The sequence below is a fragment of the Schistocerca americana genome, chromosome 3 (assembly GCF_021461395.2).
Source record: "Schistocerca americana isolate TAMUIC-IGC-003095 chromosome 3, iqSchAmer2.1, whole genome shotgun sequence".
Classification (NCBI taxonomy): Eukaryota; Metazoa; Arthropoda; class Insecta; order Orthoptera; family Acrididae; genus Schistocerca; species Schistocerca americana.
Window position 1 is genome coordinate 288,049,069 of NC_060121.1, and position 18,012 is coordinate 288,067,080.

Consider the following 18,012-nt stretch of genomic DNA (forward strand, 5'->3'; position numbering starts at 1 on the left):
AAATATTTGATATTCTCCTATGTATATTCGTTGTCATTAATTTATCAAAAGTGTACATTTAATGGAGGTATCTTTTATGTTGTACAAATAAATACCGCTTTTTTTTTTTAAACGTAAGAAATTAGAAACAAGAGAAAACTCTCTTAACAGTTCAGAAACACAAAGGTAATGCAATCTTAAACCTATTTCTGAGATAAGTACATATGAATTTCCTATAAAATACTTTATTATTTCTGGTTCTTCCACAGTAATTAATAAAATTCACTCACTGCCACAACACTCACTTTTTTAAATTTTTTACTTAAAACTCAGTTACTGATACAGTTACTTTACAGCTTTATATGCTGGAGATACTGAAACATTTCGTTTATTTATCTGCTGAAAAGTGATCAATTTATTTCTAGCATTTCCTCGTTTGTTCTGTTTACAACAAAGTGTATTGGCTACATTTTCGTCTCTGGAGTTTGTTTTACAGTGTTTCTGTACTTATATTATTTCATATTTGTTAAATGTTGTACATGTAAAAATTTTGTATAGCTTTATTTGATCAGTGAACATTGTCAGGGTGCTTCCAATTCTTGTATTGGTCCATTTATATGGCATTCCAAGTGTTGACAATGCAGTTGACAGATACAAGCGACATTTTACTTACGAAATACTGTATATAGTCACACACACATACATACACACACCCACACACCCACCCACCCACCCACCCATCCACACACACACACACACACACACACACACACACACACATGCATACTGGAAACTGCAGCACCAAGAAAACTATCTGTGACTGAAACCTGCTATACATGAAGTATAAAGTTATTAGTATATATAAACAGTTAGTTGTTATAGAGCGCTGTGAACCATTTAAACATCTGCAACATCTTGGAAATATGTAATGTTTAAAAAATTGGCAGTAATACTGTCATCAGAGACTTAAGTCCCTAGTAGCTGTGTATATAGGCAATAAATACAATTTTAGATAGGAACAGATGTAGAAATACAGCAAGTAACTTATGCAAACACCATTTCACTATTTTAATTGATATTTGGTTTATGAATCTCTTTAAAATACAAAATTGTGAAAAATACCTTATTCTTCAAATCAATTATGATATTTTAACTTACTAAAAATAAATTAATAAGGTGGTAGAAGTACCAATTTCAGTGAGTGACACACAGCCTTTTAATTAATAAAGAGGCTAACCTACTATCATTCATTCTGGACAGTTACTGTCTTTGCCAGAGGGCACATTTGGTGGCAGGCAATGAGATCCATGTGCCCCAGTGAAACTGGAACTATGCCACTGGTAGCATAACTATTAGTTGTATCACTTTAGTTCAACAGGCCTCGGTATACAAGCTAGACTTAAGAGTTTCACAATGTAATGAATAGATGAAATTGCATATAGCGATACAGTGCTTTCCAGTGGCAGCTAATCCAATGAACTGCAAGCCACTAACCTCTGGATATAGTGTAGAACTCATGATATAAGTAATACTAGTAGTTGTAAAAATAGTAGTAGTAGTTTTATCCATATATAGACCACTTTTACAATGATAATTGACATGTCTTGATTTAAACATTTAGGAACTACAAAAATGATGTAATTCATTTACATACTTTCTAATCCTGTTTGATGAGGATGAGACAGTTAGTCTGCAGTGGCCTTATAGTAGGAATCATCCTTGCATTTTCGTGAAGCAATATTAGGAAACCATAGAAAGTCTACAAGACAATGGCCACCCAAATTCAAGGCTGTTGTATTTAGAACAGTGCTACCTCGTTCACTTTATTCCAAGTGTACAGTACTATTTTACAATGAAGCTATTTAGTAATGTAAAAGGACAGTGCTACATGACTCATTTTTCAGTTCCATTCATTTCACATACTACACACACTATACACACATAATTTCACAATGTAATAACACACACACAATCAGCTGATGTCAGGATCATTGCAATATTGTCTGGTTTCCATTTTGTGTACAGCAACTTCTTATTTGCTAGCCTGAAAAAACTGAGTTAGCATTTCTCTACAACAAGACAGATGTTGAGCTCAGAAAGAAAATAAGGTGTTAGTATTATACATGAATAGCTTTGGGAGTACGTTTTCCCAGAAAACGAAGAAGGAAAAAGTAAGAGGGTTATGTTTATCATTACTATTGTTACTTATATGCATTAAATTTTTTTACCAAACCCATACCCTTCAATGAATAGAATTTATTGCTTATCAGGTACTTTTTAACACCCTTTTGAAATATGTGTGTTTTAGTAATCTCTTTGGTCTCCTTGGGCAATTTATTTTACAGTTTTATTTCTAAGAATAAAATGTTGTTTTGAATTTTATGTTTATTCTTTCTTGGTAGACATACATTCCATGGCCATGGACAGAGCTATTTGTTGTACTGATTATATGTTACCTTTCTTTGCAGAGGATCAACTCTTGCCTTCTTTTAAATACTCTGCATATTTCTCTGATGTTAATGATTTATTTATTCTGTTTGTTATTGAAACTTATATTCTCTGTATACATTTTGCAGCATGCACGTTGGTACTCCATCTAAGCTTATTAACATTTTATTTTTTAGGTTCTGTCCAGTGTTATTGACGTTATGCTCTGTAGCTGGAAGTAGCTTCTTTGTATTTAGTGCAAAGCTATTTATAGGTGAGTATTGATTTTTACCTATATTTTTTATAATATCTCTGCAACACCTGAAAAATGCAAATTACATAGTTTGCTTGGTGGTGTGGTTCATTTATTTCCCTATCCCAATCCCTTATCAGTATGTTCTGATGTCTGTTCTTGTCTCACCAGTTTCCTTGTTAATGACTGCCCATACTGCTTTGCTTTTATTCTCTGCACTCTATATTATTTTGCCATTAAATGATTTTTTGTAGTAATCAGCACCTTCCTACAAATCTTTTTGTAACTTTGATAGAAATTTAAAAACTCAAGTTCATTACAACTTCTTTCCATTAAATTGAGATACTTAAGAGTTTGCAAGGACTGATTAATACTCACTGTTATCTGTTTGCTTCCCAGAGGTATTGATGTAGGTACTTTTGGAAATGCAATTTCAAAGTTCAGTTTGACAGAATTTTTTCCATGTCTAATTTTGATGTTATTACTTGGCAGAAGTACTACGATAGTTCAAGATATTTTACAGCTTTATCATACTTCTCCCTGTCCATATTTGTGACCACATATTCATTTCCTGATACACTCATTGTATTATCCCCTGTCATGCTATTGACCAACAGGGATATGCCAAAACCCTGAAGGATATTTGTGAGGATGCAACTATATCATTTATGATATATTATGTTTATGTTTATGTCTCCACATAAAATAATGTTGACTTTTATACTTAAGACATCATCTAGAACTTCTATTGATTTATTGGAAAAAGTGTCCACATGGCCACTGTGCGATGGATACATACACAAAATAATTGGTTTCTTGGTGATACTAAGTTGTGTCAATGCAATACCTGATATTTCAAAGTGTTTACTTCAATTACTGTACTTACATAATCTCTTGATTTAAACTGTGTTTTATTTTTGATATAAATGCATGATCCTCCCTGTCCTAAAATAAGGATCTATGACTTCATGCAGTCATAATATTACTGTACATGTTGAATTTCTGTGTTACTACATTAGTGTTCAACAACACAAGAAACTGCACTGTTCAAAGATTGGAACTTAAATTCAAATTACTGTATTTTATTTTTTATTGGTTGCATGTTTCGATGAAGGATTCTTAAGTCTGTGAAATGTCCCTTGTTGTGTTTTCCAATCATTTCTTTTTCTGTATAACATGTAATTTGTATGTCCCATTGTGTGATAGAATATATCTTGTGAGGGTATTTTCCACAATTTTTTAGATATACTCTTTAGGCAGAGGAACCTGTTGTCTATTAATCCTAAAAACGACCTATTTCTGCTGCTCATGAAACAGACATTTGACCATACATGGCCTGAGATACTCCTGCCCCCATATTCTCGTGAATCAGCTATACCAAATCTACCCACTGCAGTCCTGTTTAGGTGTTGGCCATGCCTAGTGGAAGATCATCTGTCGATAATCTAGACTGGTAGCAGAGCAATGTGACTCAAATAGGCCACCATCAGTGCCATCTCTGACACAACATTATTCCTCACCATTAAAGTTTGGCCGACCATGATGCTATGACAGCTCAACAAGGCGTAGTTGGTGCCATGAGTCAGGAAAGCTATACTGCCATCTCACCACCTATGTCATGATATCCAACCCTCTCCAAAATAATTTGTACCATACCCACATGGTGCTCTTTTGAGAAATCTTTACATAAAGACCTAAAGTTCTCTATTATTTCACTTGGCCCTGCATTTGGTTTGAAAATTCTGTGGCTTCGCGGCTTGGTACAGTGCCCCAATGTGTTCCTGCCACTGAAAGCCTACATCTAAACAAAGGCTGTTTCATAGCAAACACTCTTCTTCCTAACATTTTGCCCATTCCTAGGCTTCTTGGTCTTGGTTGAAGTGTGCTGTGCATTTCCTGCTCCTACTTCTATCTGAAGCTTATCTTCACTTATATCTGGCATTGGTAGATACCTGTTTTTAGTGTTGTTGATAAAGCCATCTGATTGTGTTCCATGTCTCCTTCCCTTTCTATGATTGCCAGGTCCCAACCACCATCCTTCCTGTTATCTCTTTTGTTGCTGATCAAATCATTGCTTGCTTCTTCTAACTGTGCCTGAAGAGCACAGATTTTTCCTTCCTCCTCCTCAATCACAATGTTACTCCTGTGTAATCTGCAATTCCAGGAAAGAGCAGCTTCTGTCTTCCCAATGTTCTCCCCACTATATTCCTCTCAGTGAATATTTTTCTTACAAGACTGGCAACAATCTCTTACCTGCTCCCCTACAAAAGGTCATACATTTCCCAACAGGTCCTACATTTCCCACTCATGGTCAGTTAAGAAAGGAGAATTATATTTAACTTTGAAGACTGTATAGTTTGGTTATACATGAACGAAAACGACATTGAAGGGTTTTCTGCGATTGCCCCTCTTTCTGTGCAGCTTTATAATGACAGAAGAATGAATTAACAGTACCTTTGATTTTAGAGAATCTGCACTATCGAGATTGTTCTGTTAGGGTGCTAAGAGTTTATAATTTCCGAAATTTAGGTCAAGATCACACCTATTCAACTAGTGATTATTACGAGATTGGTTCTGTAAAGTGATTTAAAACTTTTCAGTAGCCCTTTTTTGGCTACAATAGACACTACTAAATCTAGCAGCTGCCTTGTTGAAAAGACGAAATCAGTGCTGGAAGTGGATGTGTAGTAGGCCTATATTAATTGAACTTCTGGAAAAATTTCTTTAATTTCTAATAGAAGCTAATGGGTCATTTTTACATACTTAATAGTTTAAGACTGAATGTTTAACTTTCTCCTCATTAAGATACAAACTATTATATATCTCTGGAATGAGATAAAGTTTTACCAATTCGCTAAATTATTGAAAATGAAACATTTCTGTGTTATATATTGGGTAAAAGAAATTATAGAGAAGCAGAAGCAGATCTGCTCAACTATTCACTCACAGTATAAACTAATTTACCCTACAGATACTACAAAACAGATATATCTCAAGTATGGTAAAATGAATGAAAATGATCAATTTAACCTATAAGAACTAGAACAGTGAATTGTTATAGAATCATTTTCAGAGGAAGAATACACAATGTTATGAGGGACCATGTGAATGATATAGAATATGAACACTTAGACTACAAACAAAAGGAAATCCAAAAAGACTAAATGTCTGAAATGAAGAATTAAAGAACACTGCACAAAAGAGAAAGCGTTATTACTGTGATCTTGAGTCCAAATACTATTTCATGCTTCTATCCTTTTACTGAGTGAAAAGAAAAGGAACTCAAGACAAGAAAGCAGGAAGTTAAGAGGGTTTATACCTTTTTAAGGAGATTGTAGGTGTAAGATTTTAAATTTAAAACTTTGAAAAGCGAAGTAATTGTTATAGAAAATGAAGATTCGATCAGTTGTTACAAATATTTTTGTCAATACAAAGGAACATTATCCAATTTGGTACATTAATAAATTTAAAAACATTAATATTGTAGAATACGAGTGTACATGAAGAAATTAGAAAATACAAAAGCTTCTGGGAAATATACTAGTGACAACTTACCTACAATGTATAAAAGTCTTAATCAGAAAAAGTAATGTAACAGTCATTGCATTGTATTTTAAGATTTAAATAAAAATATGATACCTGAAGACAGGATAAAACAGTTAATGTACAAAAGACGTACAAAAGATAAAACATTCAAAATTGCTGGAATATGTCATTACTCAATACCACAAATAAAGTATGAATATGCACCTGTAATGAAATCCAACTAACAACCAATACTTGAAAACCTATTCAAGGTAAGAGAATGAGGATTCAGAAAGGGTAGGCACTCTGCTGATATCATTTTTGTTATTAAAGAATTAATAAAAAGGGAGATAATGTAACATTTCTTTGATTGTACTATTCTTTGATTATGATAAGCTTCAGGCAGAGTTAAGAGCAATAATGTAGTATACCTTGGAGCAATTTAATATTCTAAGAAATTTAACATAGTCACTTTGGAACAACAGTTTTAACAATAATAACAACAACCATATAATTTGCTTAACAGTTAAATACTTCAGCGTTTATATACAATAGATAAAATTCTACAGAAATTAAAACAGAAAATGTGAAGAGTATGAAGCCACTCAATAATAACACATCATCATATTTACTAATAATCAATACTATATACTGACTTGGAATGAAAATTTAAGTGAAGGAAACTACATCAATAACGACAAAATACAATAAAAGAGTTAAAATTATTATAGATAGTAATTAACAGACCAAATATACTAAAGCAAATATTTTATAAGTTAAAAATCAGATTGTACAAACAGTAAAAATTAGATAAATATACACAAAAGTTCAGTATGGACATAACATATCTGGACATATAAAAGAATAAATTTACATGATGTAACATGAACATTAACAATGCCATGTTGAACAAATATGAACTGTGATATAAAGATGTGAACCAGTAATAAAATGAGTTCATGATCAGTTGTTTTATTACTAAATGTATGGGAATCTCTTGTTATCATAAAGTATAATGAAGTATGAGAAAGAGTTCATTTGTAAATGTTTTTAAAACCCAGTTGTGATGCCACCAGTCAGAATACCACTACAACCATTCCCAAACAAAATTATGGGATGTTGGAAATTTCAAATAATTGGTCTGTCTTTTTCGGTGTGTGTGTGTGTGTTTCTCTCTCAGAATTACTTATAAATGTTAGAAATGACAATTGGAACTATTTATTAAAGATGACTAGTTTTTATAGTTATGAAGATCCTCTGATCGAACTACATACAATGTATCTCTATGATAGTTTTGTGTATGCTTACATGTATATTCATTTTATCTACATTTTCATGTATGTGGCTACACTGCAATTAAGACTTATGAGCCTGGCAGTGAGTTCATTGGACCACTTTCACACTATTACTCAAAGAGCACACAGGAAAAATGAACACTTAAATCTCTCTGTAGGAGTTCTTATTTCTCTTATTTTTAATGATGATCATTTCTCCCTATGTTGGTCAGTGTCAGAAAAATATTTTTGCATTGGGAGTAGAAAGTTGTTGATTGAATTTTCGTAAAAAGATCTCGATGTCTTTGTTTTAATTATTACCACCTCAACTCGCATGTCAAATCTGTGACACTCGCTCTCTTATTTCATAATAACACAAAAGAAGCTGACCTTTTTTAAACTCTTTCAGTGTCCTCTGTCAGTTCCATCTGGTAAGGATCCAACACTATGCATGGGCACTCCAGAAGAGGACAGACAAATTTACTGTAAGCACTCTCTTTAGTGGATCTGTTGCATCTCCCTAGTGTTCTGCCAATAAAACACTGTCTTTAGTTTGGCTTCCCTACAACATTTTCAGTTTGATTGTGAAACATAGAAAGCAATTTTGTATGAAAGTATATCGAATGACAGTTACTGGAAATACTGCTCTCTTTCTATGTTCATTTCCTTTCATTTAACACAGTGCTTGGATGGCTTGTTGTCTGGATGATTTTTTTTCTGCATCGGCAAGCACAGTCCATTGGATCTGAACCAGGCTGAGCAGATAATGCTACGAAAAAAGTGGTCCTTTGCAGCCAGCACAGCCTGGAGCCTCTGTGTCTTCCTGGACGTGTGTATACCAGAGGCGGCCAGTGGGTTGCAGGATATTGTGGATTTACATCCTGGGCCCTGCCTAGAAGCCTAACTTTGGATGGGACGCCATACTAGCAGCAGGAGAGCGCCTCTCCATCATGTTTAACTAACAACTTTTTACTCGCTTTTTGAAAGAAACACAGCTTTCAGAAAATAATGGCCTAGTCTCGTGAGCTGCTTTCCGGATTCAGAGGACGTCTGAAACGAGGCTAGTGCTAGGCGCAAAAAGGCGCCGTTGGTAAATTAGTCAGGGACATCAGAGAGATGGAGCCATGGCAGCTGGTTTTTTAAAAAGTGGAAAGGCCTTTTTCCATATGACTGTTGTTGTACCATGATATACTTTCTTGGCAGGTTTTTGTGTGCTGGGAGGATCTGCACTATTGGGCGAGCGTGTATGCATTTTTACTGTTGGCTGGCATGTAGTATTCGACAGGGAATGATAGCACGGCATAGGAATCAGTGAATATTAGTGGAATCCTTGGTTACGCATGTAGGAGAGCGGATTGTAACAGACATGGAGCTGTGCACTTCTTGTAGATATCAGTCATTTACATTGGAAATGGAGATCAGCACACAGCCCAGGAGATGAACGGGGTTCACAGTTGCAGCAGCGTCAATGCAACTTCAGCTTGTCTGTGGCAGAGCTTTTTGCATGATTGCTGCTTTCACCATGGGTATCCATGGATAATTTCAGTGAACATAGGTAGCAGTATCGGCGTGATAGTCCATTTCTTCATCCACACCTGCGGACATCTTTACGATCGCGTGTCTCAGGTACACCATTGCTGTATTGAATATTTGACCTTCTTGATTAACCAGCGGGTTTAGAGTCACCGCTTCCGTTTGAAACTAAAGAACTTCAAGATTCAGGTTCAGAACGATACATTCATTAGGAGCGCATACTTTCATACAGTCATGTAACTCTGCGAATCTCTAGAACTCCACTATTTATATGCATGCAGCTAGCAAACCATTCCACAGTCTTTCGTAATTTGTTCAATATGATTTTGTTTGTTGAAGAAATCAATGTCTTAATTGAAAGATTGTTTCTGTTAGGCACCTTCCATTTATATTAATGTATTCTTTGTGTAAATCTCACTTTAGGATCTAGATCTAGGGCCTTAAAAATCATGTTAGCCATTAAATTTGTGCATATTAAAAGTTATAGCTTAGATCGTAAAGGTGTTGCTGGCCCATAATCTGCAACTGCACAGTTCCGTTCACAAAATATCGCAAAACTCAGTTTGGCTTATGGATCTCCATTCATTATATAGGAGGCAAACCTACAACCTCAGGAACCTAACCCTTGTACTACACCAATAACCATTTTCTATTACAACACTTACATTACATAACCTACATTAAATCCAAATAGATGAAAATAACTACAGTGAACAGCCAATGAACACAGTATCAATAACATAATTCTTATTGTTACACATATTCTAGTATATATGTAACAGTTACCTGTCAGATGGCATAATTTTATGTACATTACATGATAATTAGGATAAACAATAGCCACAGAAACATGACAGTCAGGAAGAATTTTTCCTTAGCGCACCTGTTGTGACCTCAGAATTTACCACTGCTCACCCAAAATGCTTTTTGAAACAGCCACATCACAGAAGTAACTGTCATTGGCCTTAGTGCAGCATAAAATATCGTTAACAACAGTACTCTCTCACCAGAAGTATTTGCTCTAACTAAAGACCCAAAATTTACCAGACTGATATCAACACTATAGCAAAATTGTAGGTTCCTTGTCGGTTTCTGAGAGTATCAAAGTAAGTGGGATATCCAGAAAAATTGAGTATCTCAAGGAATAATTTTAGTAACATGACTGGCCCAAGCAATTTTATACATGCCGATAACCTTGCTCTGGCCTCCTGCAGGGAAACATGTCAAGAGATAGAACTAACTCTTGATGGTTTCATGTTACTCCAGTGCATCTTATTTTTTTCTCTTAACTCTGCTACCAGCTTTATCATAATCGTAGAATAATGAAAGAAAGAAAGGCTACATTACCTGCCTCTTTATTAACTGTTTAATAACAGACATTGCATCAGTAGAGAACATTCCCTTTCTGAATCCTCATTGCTCTTCCTGTTAGATTTTCCAGTATTGGAAGTTAGTTGGATTTATTTACAGATGTATATTTGTATATTATATCCAGTATTCAGTAGTAAAAACCTATGTTGTTTTACATTTCTTTGCATATTTACAATTTTATCCACTCTTAATATACCAGAACTTTTTCCAGATTCCCGAATGCAATTGAATAATTGATGCATAAGTTACTCTGTTTCAGAATTTTTACATGTTGTAATTTGTCGCTAGTACATTCTCAGGAACTTTCCTGATTTCTGATGTCCTCACATATACTCCAAGTCTATCATATTAATGTTTTAAAATTCGTTAGTTTACTACATCTGACAATGTTCCCTTTCTATTGACAGAGGTGTCTGTAGAAACTGATTGAATTTTTATTCAGTATAACAATTTACTTTGGTTTTCAAGATTTTATACTTAAAATATTACATTCATGAACTCTTAAAAGCACTCTTCGTTTTCTCTTTGCTTTTCTTCAATCTCTTTCCTTTCCACTCAATAATATCTTGATACTCTTACTGTTTAACCATTCTACATGTAATGATCACATTTGCAGTACTTAAGGCAGAAATTAACAGAATTTCAAAGGTTACACTAATGAGGACAGATGCATCAAACCACTCTTTGGACTGAAATTCACATCAGTAACATGTTTCTTCTTACTTATAGCATCTGTAATTCTTCATACCAACTATTTAGTCTTTTAGATTTTCTTTTGTTTGTAGTCTAAGTACTGCCTCAGCCATTTTCAGAAGTGCTGAGTATAATGTTTTCAGCTAATATTCTATAACATTCAAATGGTCTGTCACAATGTTGTTATTCTTATTCTGAAAATAACTCTAAAATGCTTCACTGTTCTAATACTCTTATGAAAAAATTTTTCATTGTAATTTATTTTGCGTGAGATATGTCTTTTTATTGTATTTTTTGGGTACATTAATTTCAACTATGAGCAAATAGTTGCCTGAATCTGCTTCTGTTTCTCTAGAATATCTTTTATCCAATATATAAGACCGCAATATTTCATTTTCAATATTGCATTGAATGGTTATATATTTATCTCATTGTGATGATATGTACCAGTAGGTATCTTAATGAGGAGAAATTTACTTACTAATTCTTAGACTATTAAATATGTAAAAATGTCTCATTAGCTTCTTTTTAGAAATTAAATAATTTTTATGAGGCATTCAATTAATCTAAGCATACTACACATCTCCTTCTAGCACTGATCTCTTCTGTTAGCATCAAACAATAATTTTTAATTACTAGATTTATTGTTTCTTGAAGGAATCTGCAGTTTTTTTTTGTATCTGTATCTGTGTTCGCAGTTGAAGGTGAAGTATCTGATTCAACAAGTGCATAATGCTTGTATTTTGTTTCCTCTTCACTGTTATTCTTGTACCAATCCCAGTTATTCTATTCATTTCTATTCTAGACTAACTAAATATGATGAGCTAATTTGTTGTATATTCTTCCTTTTACATCAGTTACTCTATATTTCTCTTTTAATTAACCTACTCTGCATATACTATGACAATTGTCAAATTTCCAAAAAAATTTGCATGTTATCCATTACTGTTTTTATCTGACTGGCTTCTTCCCCTTTTGGCTTGTGGATATTTTGGAGTTCATAGTATAGGATATCAGGCTGTACCTTACTAGTCCTGTGATTTATGAAATTTGTTATTAACAATCTGAACAAATTCAAAAGTAATAGCAGTGTACATGGCTACAACACTAGGAGAAAGGGTGATCCTCACTACTCAAAGTTAAATCTAACTTTGGCTCAGAAGGGGGTAAATTATGCTGCGACAAAAGTCTTTGGTCACTTACCTAATAGCAACAAAAGTCTGACAGATAGCCATATAGCGTTTAAAAGGAAATTAAAAGAATTTCTTAATGGCAACTCCTTCTACGCATTAGATGAATTTTTGTATAAAGTAAGTGAGTAATTTCCCAGCCCCCACAAAAAAAAAATAATTTAAAAATATTGAGTGTCATGTAATATTTTGTCTAATGTACTATCTTGTACAGACACCTTTTATTAACCTGACATGTTCGACATCATTATGAAGTGTCGTATTCATGATATATGGAACAAGTACTAATCTAATCTAATCTAATCTAATTTAGTTGGAACTGCATTCCCTTTGAAAATGGTTGGATACAAACATTATTATTTAATTTAGCTTAATAGTCTTAACTTCCATAAAACAAGGCAGCTACTAGTTTTAATATTGTCTTTAATTGCCAAAAAAGTGCAATTAGACATTCTGCAGTCGTATTTGTGAACTATTTCTCTTTCTTTACTTATTGGATAGACGTGATCTAGACCCAGATTTTAGGCATTATGAATGCTTAAAAAACCTAACCAAACAATCTTAATAACACGAATTCTCTAAAAACAAAACGATTACTAATTCATTCTTCTGTAATTATATTCATAGATCAGTACAGAAACATCAGTAAAAGCATGAAACACTTTACTGTCATTTTATATACATACAGCAAAGTTGACGTTCTTGATACCCATAATATGTTCTTTAAAGACTGACTTAGGATAACTATGCACATACTAAACAGACTCGTCACATTAATGTAACCACCGCCTATGTTCGATGTCAGTGTATAATAATCACTCGAAGACGGTTGATGGCAGCACTAGCAGTGGAGGGCGAATAAAGTGTAGTTGGAAAAAATGCGGAAAACAGTGCTGTCGTGGTCGTAGCGAGGAAACGGAGCGATTTATATGACGTCCAAAAGTCAATGATTGTTGACTTTTGGGCCAAGTGTGGAAGTATTTACGAAACAGCTAATTTTGCTAAACTGGCGATGAGGCAGCTGTGGTGTACCACTGGCTGTAGAAGACAGGGGTGAACACTGGGTGTGCAGACGTGTATGGGCGAATATACGATCAACCTTTGAGCAGCTGACCACCCAGATGAACCAGGGAGCTACGAACAGCGTCTCCTCAGCGACTGTTCAGTGAACAAATGGTTCAAATGGCTCTGAGCACTATGGGACATAACTTCTCAGGTCATCAGTCCCCTAGAACTTAGAACTAATGAAACCTAACTAACCTAAGGACATCACACACATTCATGCCGAGGTAGGATTCGAACCTGCGACCGTAGCGGACGCTCTGTTCAAGATTGTAGCGCCTAGAACGGATCTGCCACTCGGTCGGCTTCAGTGAACATTTCTGCATGTGGGCCTTCGCAGCAGGCACCACGTTCATGGACCCATACTGACTATTTGCTGTTCATAGGCGACAAAGGCTGAAATTTGCACGTCATTACCGCATCTGGACATCAACTGAGTGGCGACAGGTGAAATTTTCAGACGAATCACGTTTTGTGCTCCATCGCACTGATGGCCGTTCCGTGTACGGCGTGAAACATCTGAAAGCGAATACCTTGGAAAATGGAAGGAAGCATTATGGTCTGAAAAATGTTTTCATGGCATCGCGTGGGTGATCTCGTGATTCCAGAAGGCACAATGGATCAATACAAACGTGCATCTATTCTTGGGGACCATATCCATCTCTACACGTAAGTTGTTTTTCCTTGGCACGATGACATCCACCAGCAGGACAATGCAATGTGTCACACAGCTAGCAGTGCACATGCATGGTTCGAAGAGAGCCAGGATGAGTTTTCCGTACACCCCCGGCCACCAAATCCCCGGATTTAAAACCAGTCAGAATCTGTGAGACCACCTCGCTCGGGTTGTTCGCGTCATATATCCTCAACCAAGAAATCTAGTAAAACTGGGCACGACACCGTAGTCGTAATGGTTCCACATCCCGGTCGGTCCCTTCAAGAACCCCACTGAAACTCTTCCTGCACATCTCTCAGGATACCTGCACCAACAAAGTGGTTATTTAGGCGTTTGACAGATGGTAACATTAATGTGAATTGACAGTGTATAAGGCTAACCACCTAAGGCACAACCTCTCCAATAATCACTCTTGCTACCTGTCATTTACGAGACGAACAAGGGTGTGGTGAGAAGATAGTAGTGCCAGAGGTACTCTCTGGGGCCGGCCGCTGCAGCCGAGTGGTTATAGACGGTTCAGTCCGGAACCGCGCTGCTGCTACGGTCGCAGGTTCGAATCCTTCCTCGGGCATGGATGTGTGTGATATCCTTATGTTAGATAGGTTTAAGCATTTCTAAGTCTAGGGGCTGATGACCTCAGATGTTAAGTCCCATAGTGCTTAGAGCCATTTGAACCATTTTTGTACCCTCTGGTACACCCCGTAAGGTTGTTTGCGGAATATGGAGGGTAAACCAAAATTCGCTTCTCTCGCATACCAACGGAAAGGAAGATCTCTCACAATATTTCGTCCTGTACATGTTTTCAGTAGAACATTTAGTTAAAAGAAAGTCAGTTTGACAGCACTTTAGACATATGTACCACAAGTACGTTCAATCACTGAAACACAGGTGCCTTGCCTTTTTGGTGCAGAGGATGCACTTTTGCGTTCCAGTACTCGAGTTCCATTGGGAGTCTAGGTATAAATCTATTATTTTCTAGTTGTGAACTGCCCAATAATGCTTTGGTACACTGTTTCTTAAGTGATACATATTCTTCAATTACTGTTTTAATGTCAAACATAACATACTAGTCATACATGTCAGAAACATTCTTAATCAGTAGAAAATAAGCTACCTGTCATAGGACTGATTACTACAAACCTTATCACTGCGTCATTGAGGAGATGTTAAATATACACTTTACGTTCAGTAACAGCAGAGTTTTATAGTTTTAATTTTTTACTTTTTGGGAAGGGGCGTAAGTAAAGATAAGCGAAGTAACTGGGTGAGAATGTTCCGGAAAGTCTGGAGAAGTGTGGTGCGTAGAAGACAACAGATTACACATTTAAAAGCAACATAAGTTTTTAAACGTGGAATAATAAAAACGATTACACTCTCATTTCCGAGTTAGTATTAAATTATTGTACGTGCTTTGTATAACACCTCTTGTATAATAGCCCAGAATCGAGATGCGTTAACCGGGCAGCGCAATATACAGTATTTAGTGACTGTAGTCGCCATGCTTGTGTTGGAGTGTTGTCAAATTGCTTTCCTTAGACGTCCATTACCTACTCGAAATATGCACGGTATGCAACAAATCGCGTTGTGGCATCCTAAGACACGAATTTTAGTTCAAATGTAGACGTAGCGGGAGATGGAATTTTAGAGGGCAATGAAGGAAATCGATCACATCCTCTTCAGTGGCACCCTCCAGCACTTGAATTAACAGACTACAGGAAACCAAGGAAAACCAAAATTTGGATGACCGATCGAGGATTTCAACGCCTGCTCTCCTGCTTATCAGTCCAGTGTTTTAATCACTTCGCTGTATGCGTTCATTAAACAGCCAGTGCAATTCTCTAGGGCTAACTTGAGGTAATTATAGTCCTGTCACTGAGGTCTCAATATAGTCCTTTCAACCGAAGACCATGTTGGCACCGTAACAGGGAGGGTCTAAACATCTCATTAACTGCTCTCCCAATGTCTCACGAGCAACCGACGACGTCTCTGCGAATGTAGTTACAAGTTTACGGCTGTCATAATCGTAAGGAACCCTATCGTCAACGGCTAGTCAGGGAGAAAATAAGGCGCAGAAAATGCGACGTCTTATTAGCTCTGTTCGCCGCTACGACCTCTGGCGCTAAGGCCGGCGCGGAGGAGGAGAAAAAAGATGGAAGGAAACTAAATCCGCGCAGGGCGCGCGGAATGTCCTCTGAGATGAGAGGGGGGCCCGTTTATTCGGGCAGGCGGCTTTACGAATGCAAAGTGGTCGAGCGTGGTCGCAGCAGGTGAGGTGGGGGGAGTGGGCAGACCGCAGTGCGTGGCCGGGGCTCATTAACGCTGAGCCGGCTCTGCCAACTGTCCGCCCAAAATTAAGTCCGCCATTTGCTTGGCCCGCGAGCTGCGGATTAGGCCGTGTAATTACCAGCGGCGCTGACCGCAGTTGGCCGTACGAAAAAGATGGCGAGAAGGGGGGAGGCAGCGGTGGAAGTCTGCGGTGTAGCTATGCGCACGAGGAGGAGGAGGTGCAGGTGCAGAAAGGAAGAGGAGGACGACACACACACGAATGCACAGAGGGGGAGGATTGGGTGGTCGTAAATGACGGCAACGGCTAGGTTGGCAGCACTGCGAGCGAAACCACTTTGTCCCATTAGGGCGCGGCGGGAGCGAAACAAAAGAGCGAGCGCGACCGCGCCGGATAAAGAGCTTATGCGCGTTCTTGCTCGCCGCCGACGCAGCCGCTGGCGGGCGAAGGCCTTTATTCTGCCGTAATGATGGCCACACTGCGACCCGCGGCTTCTGGCTGCGTTCCAGCCTCTCGTGAGCTGCTACTGATCCGCAACGTCGCGGCTAAACACGTTAAAGCTACGAAAGAGGGCGCCGGGGTACGTGGGCGAGAGACGGAGAGTATGCCAAACGACGTCCTCTTGCTTAAGACATCGCTGTCAGTTTTGAGATCTGGAAGATTGAGAATAACTTACTGCTTATAAAGTAGAAGTGAAAGCCCACGAATCCTCTGAAATAGCTCCAAAAATAATTGTATCCTTTATTTCTAACTTGAATATACAGTGCTAATGTTCCACAATTATATTTATTTAATAGTTTGTTATAAACCGGCTTTCGGCTTCTTGGGCCTAAGAAGCCGAAAGCCGGTTCATAACGAACTGTTAAATAAATTATATTGTGGATCATTAATACTGTGGTGTCACTGCCAGACACCACACTTGCTAGGTGGTAGCTTTAAATCGGCCGCGGTCCATTAGTACATGTCGGACCCGCGTGTCGTCACTGTCAGGGATCGCAGACCGAGCGCCACCACAAGGCAGGTCTCGAGAGACTGACTAGCACTCGCCCCAGTTGTACGGACGACTTTGCTAGCGACTACATGGACGAAGCATTGCTCATTAGGCGAGCCAATAGTTAGAATAGCCTTCAGCTAAGTCAATGGCTACGACCTAGCAAGGCGCCATTAGTAACATTGCATGTATCTATGGAGCCTCACTTATATCGTCAAGAGCGATGTATACAACAAGGATGGATTAAAGTTAAGTATTCCAGAAGCTACGTACTTTCCTTTATAGCATTCGTTACGTATCCTGTTACAGACCTATCTCTTGCCTGTGTGAACTAAACGCGTGCCTTTCGGCTACTTCCGTGGCGTGGCTGTCTTGCTACGCCACAACAAATACTGTGTATTCAAGTTATTAATATGTCGATGTTCCTCCAAGAACCGAAGGAATATTCCATAAATGACATCAATTGTATCCTTATTCTACACATGGCAGACATGACATAGTTATAAATGCAGAGGACGCAATGGATAAGCAGTATCGACTCTATTGCTGAGTGTAAACTGGTCTTTCAAGAAGCAACGAACATACAGTGAAGCGCCAAAAGGACTGGTATAGGCATGCGTATTCAAATACAGAGATATGTAAACAGGCAGAATACGGCGCTGCAGTCGGCAACGCCTATATAAGACAACATGTGTCTGGCACAGTTGTTAGAGCGGTCATTGCTGCTACAATGGCAGGTTACCAAGACTGAAGT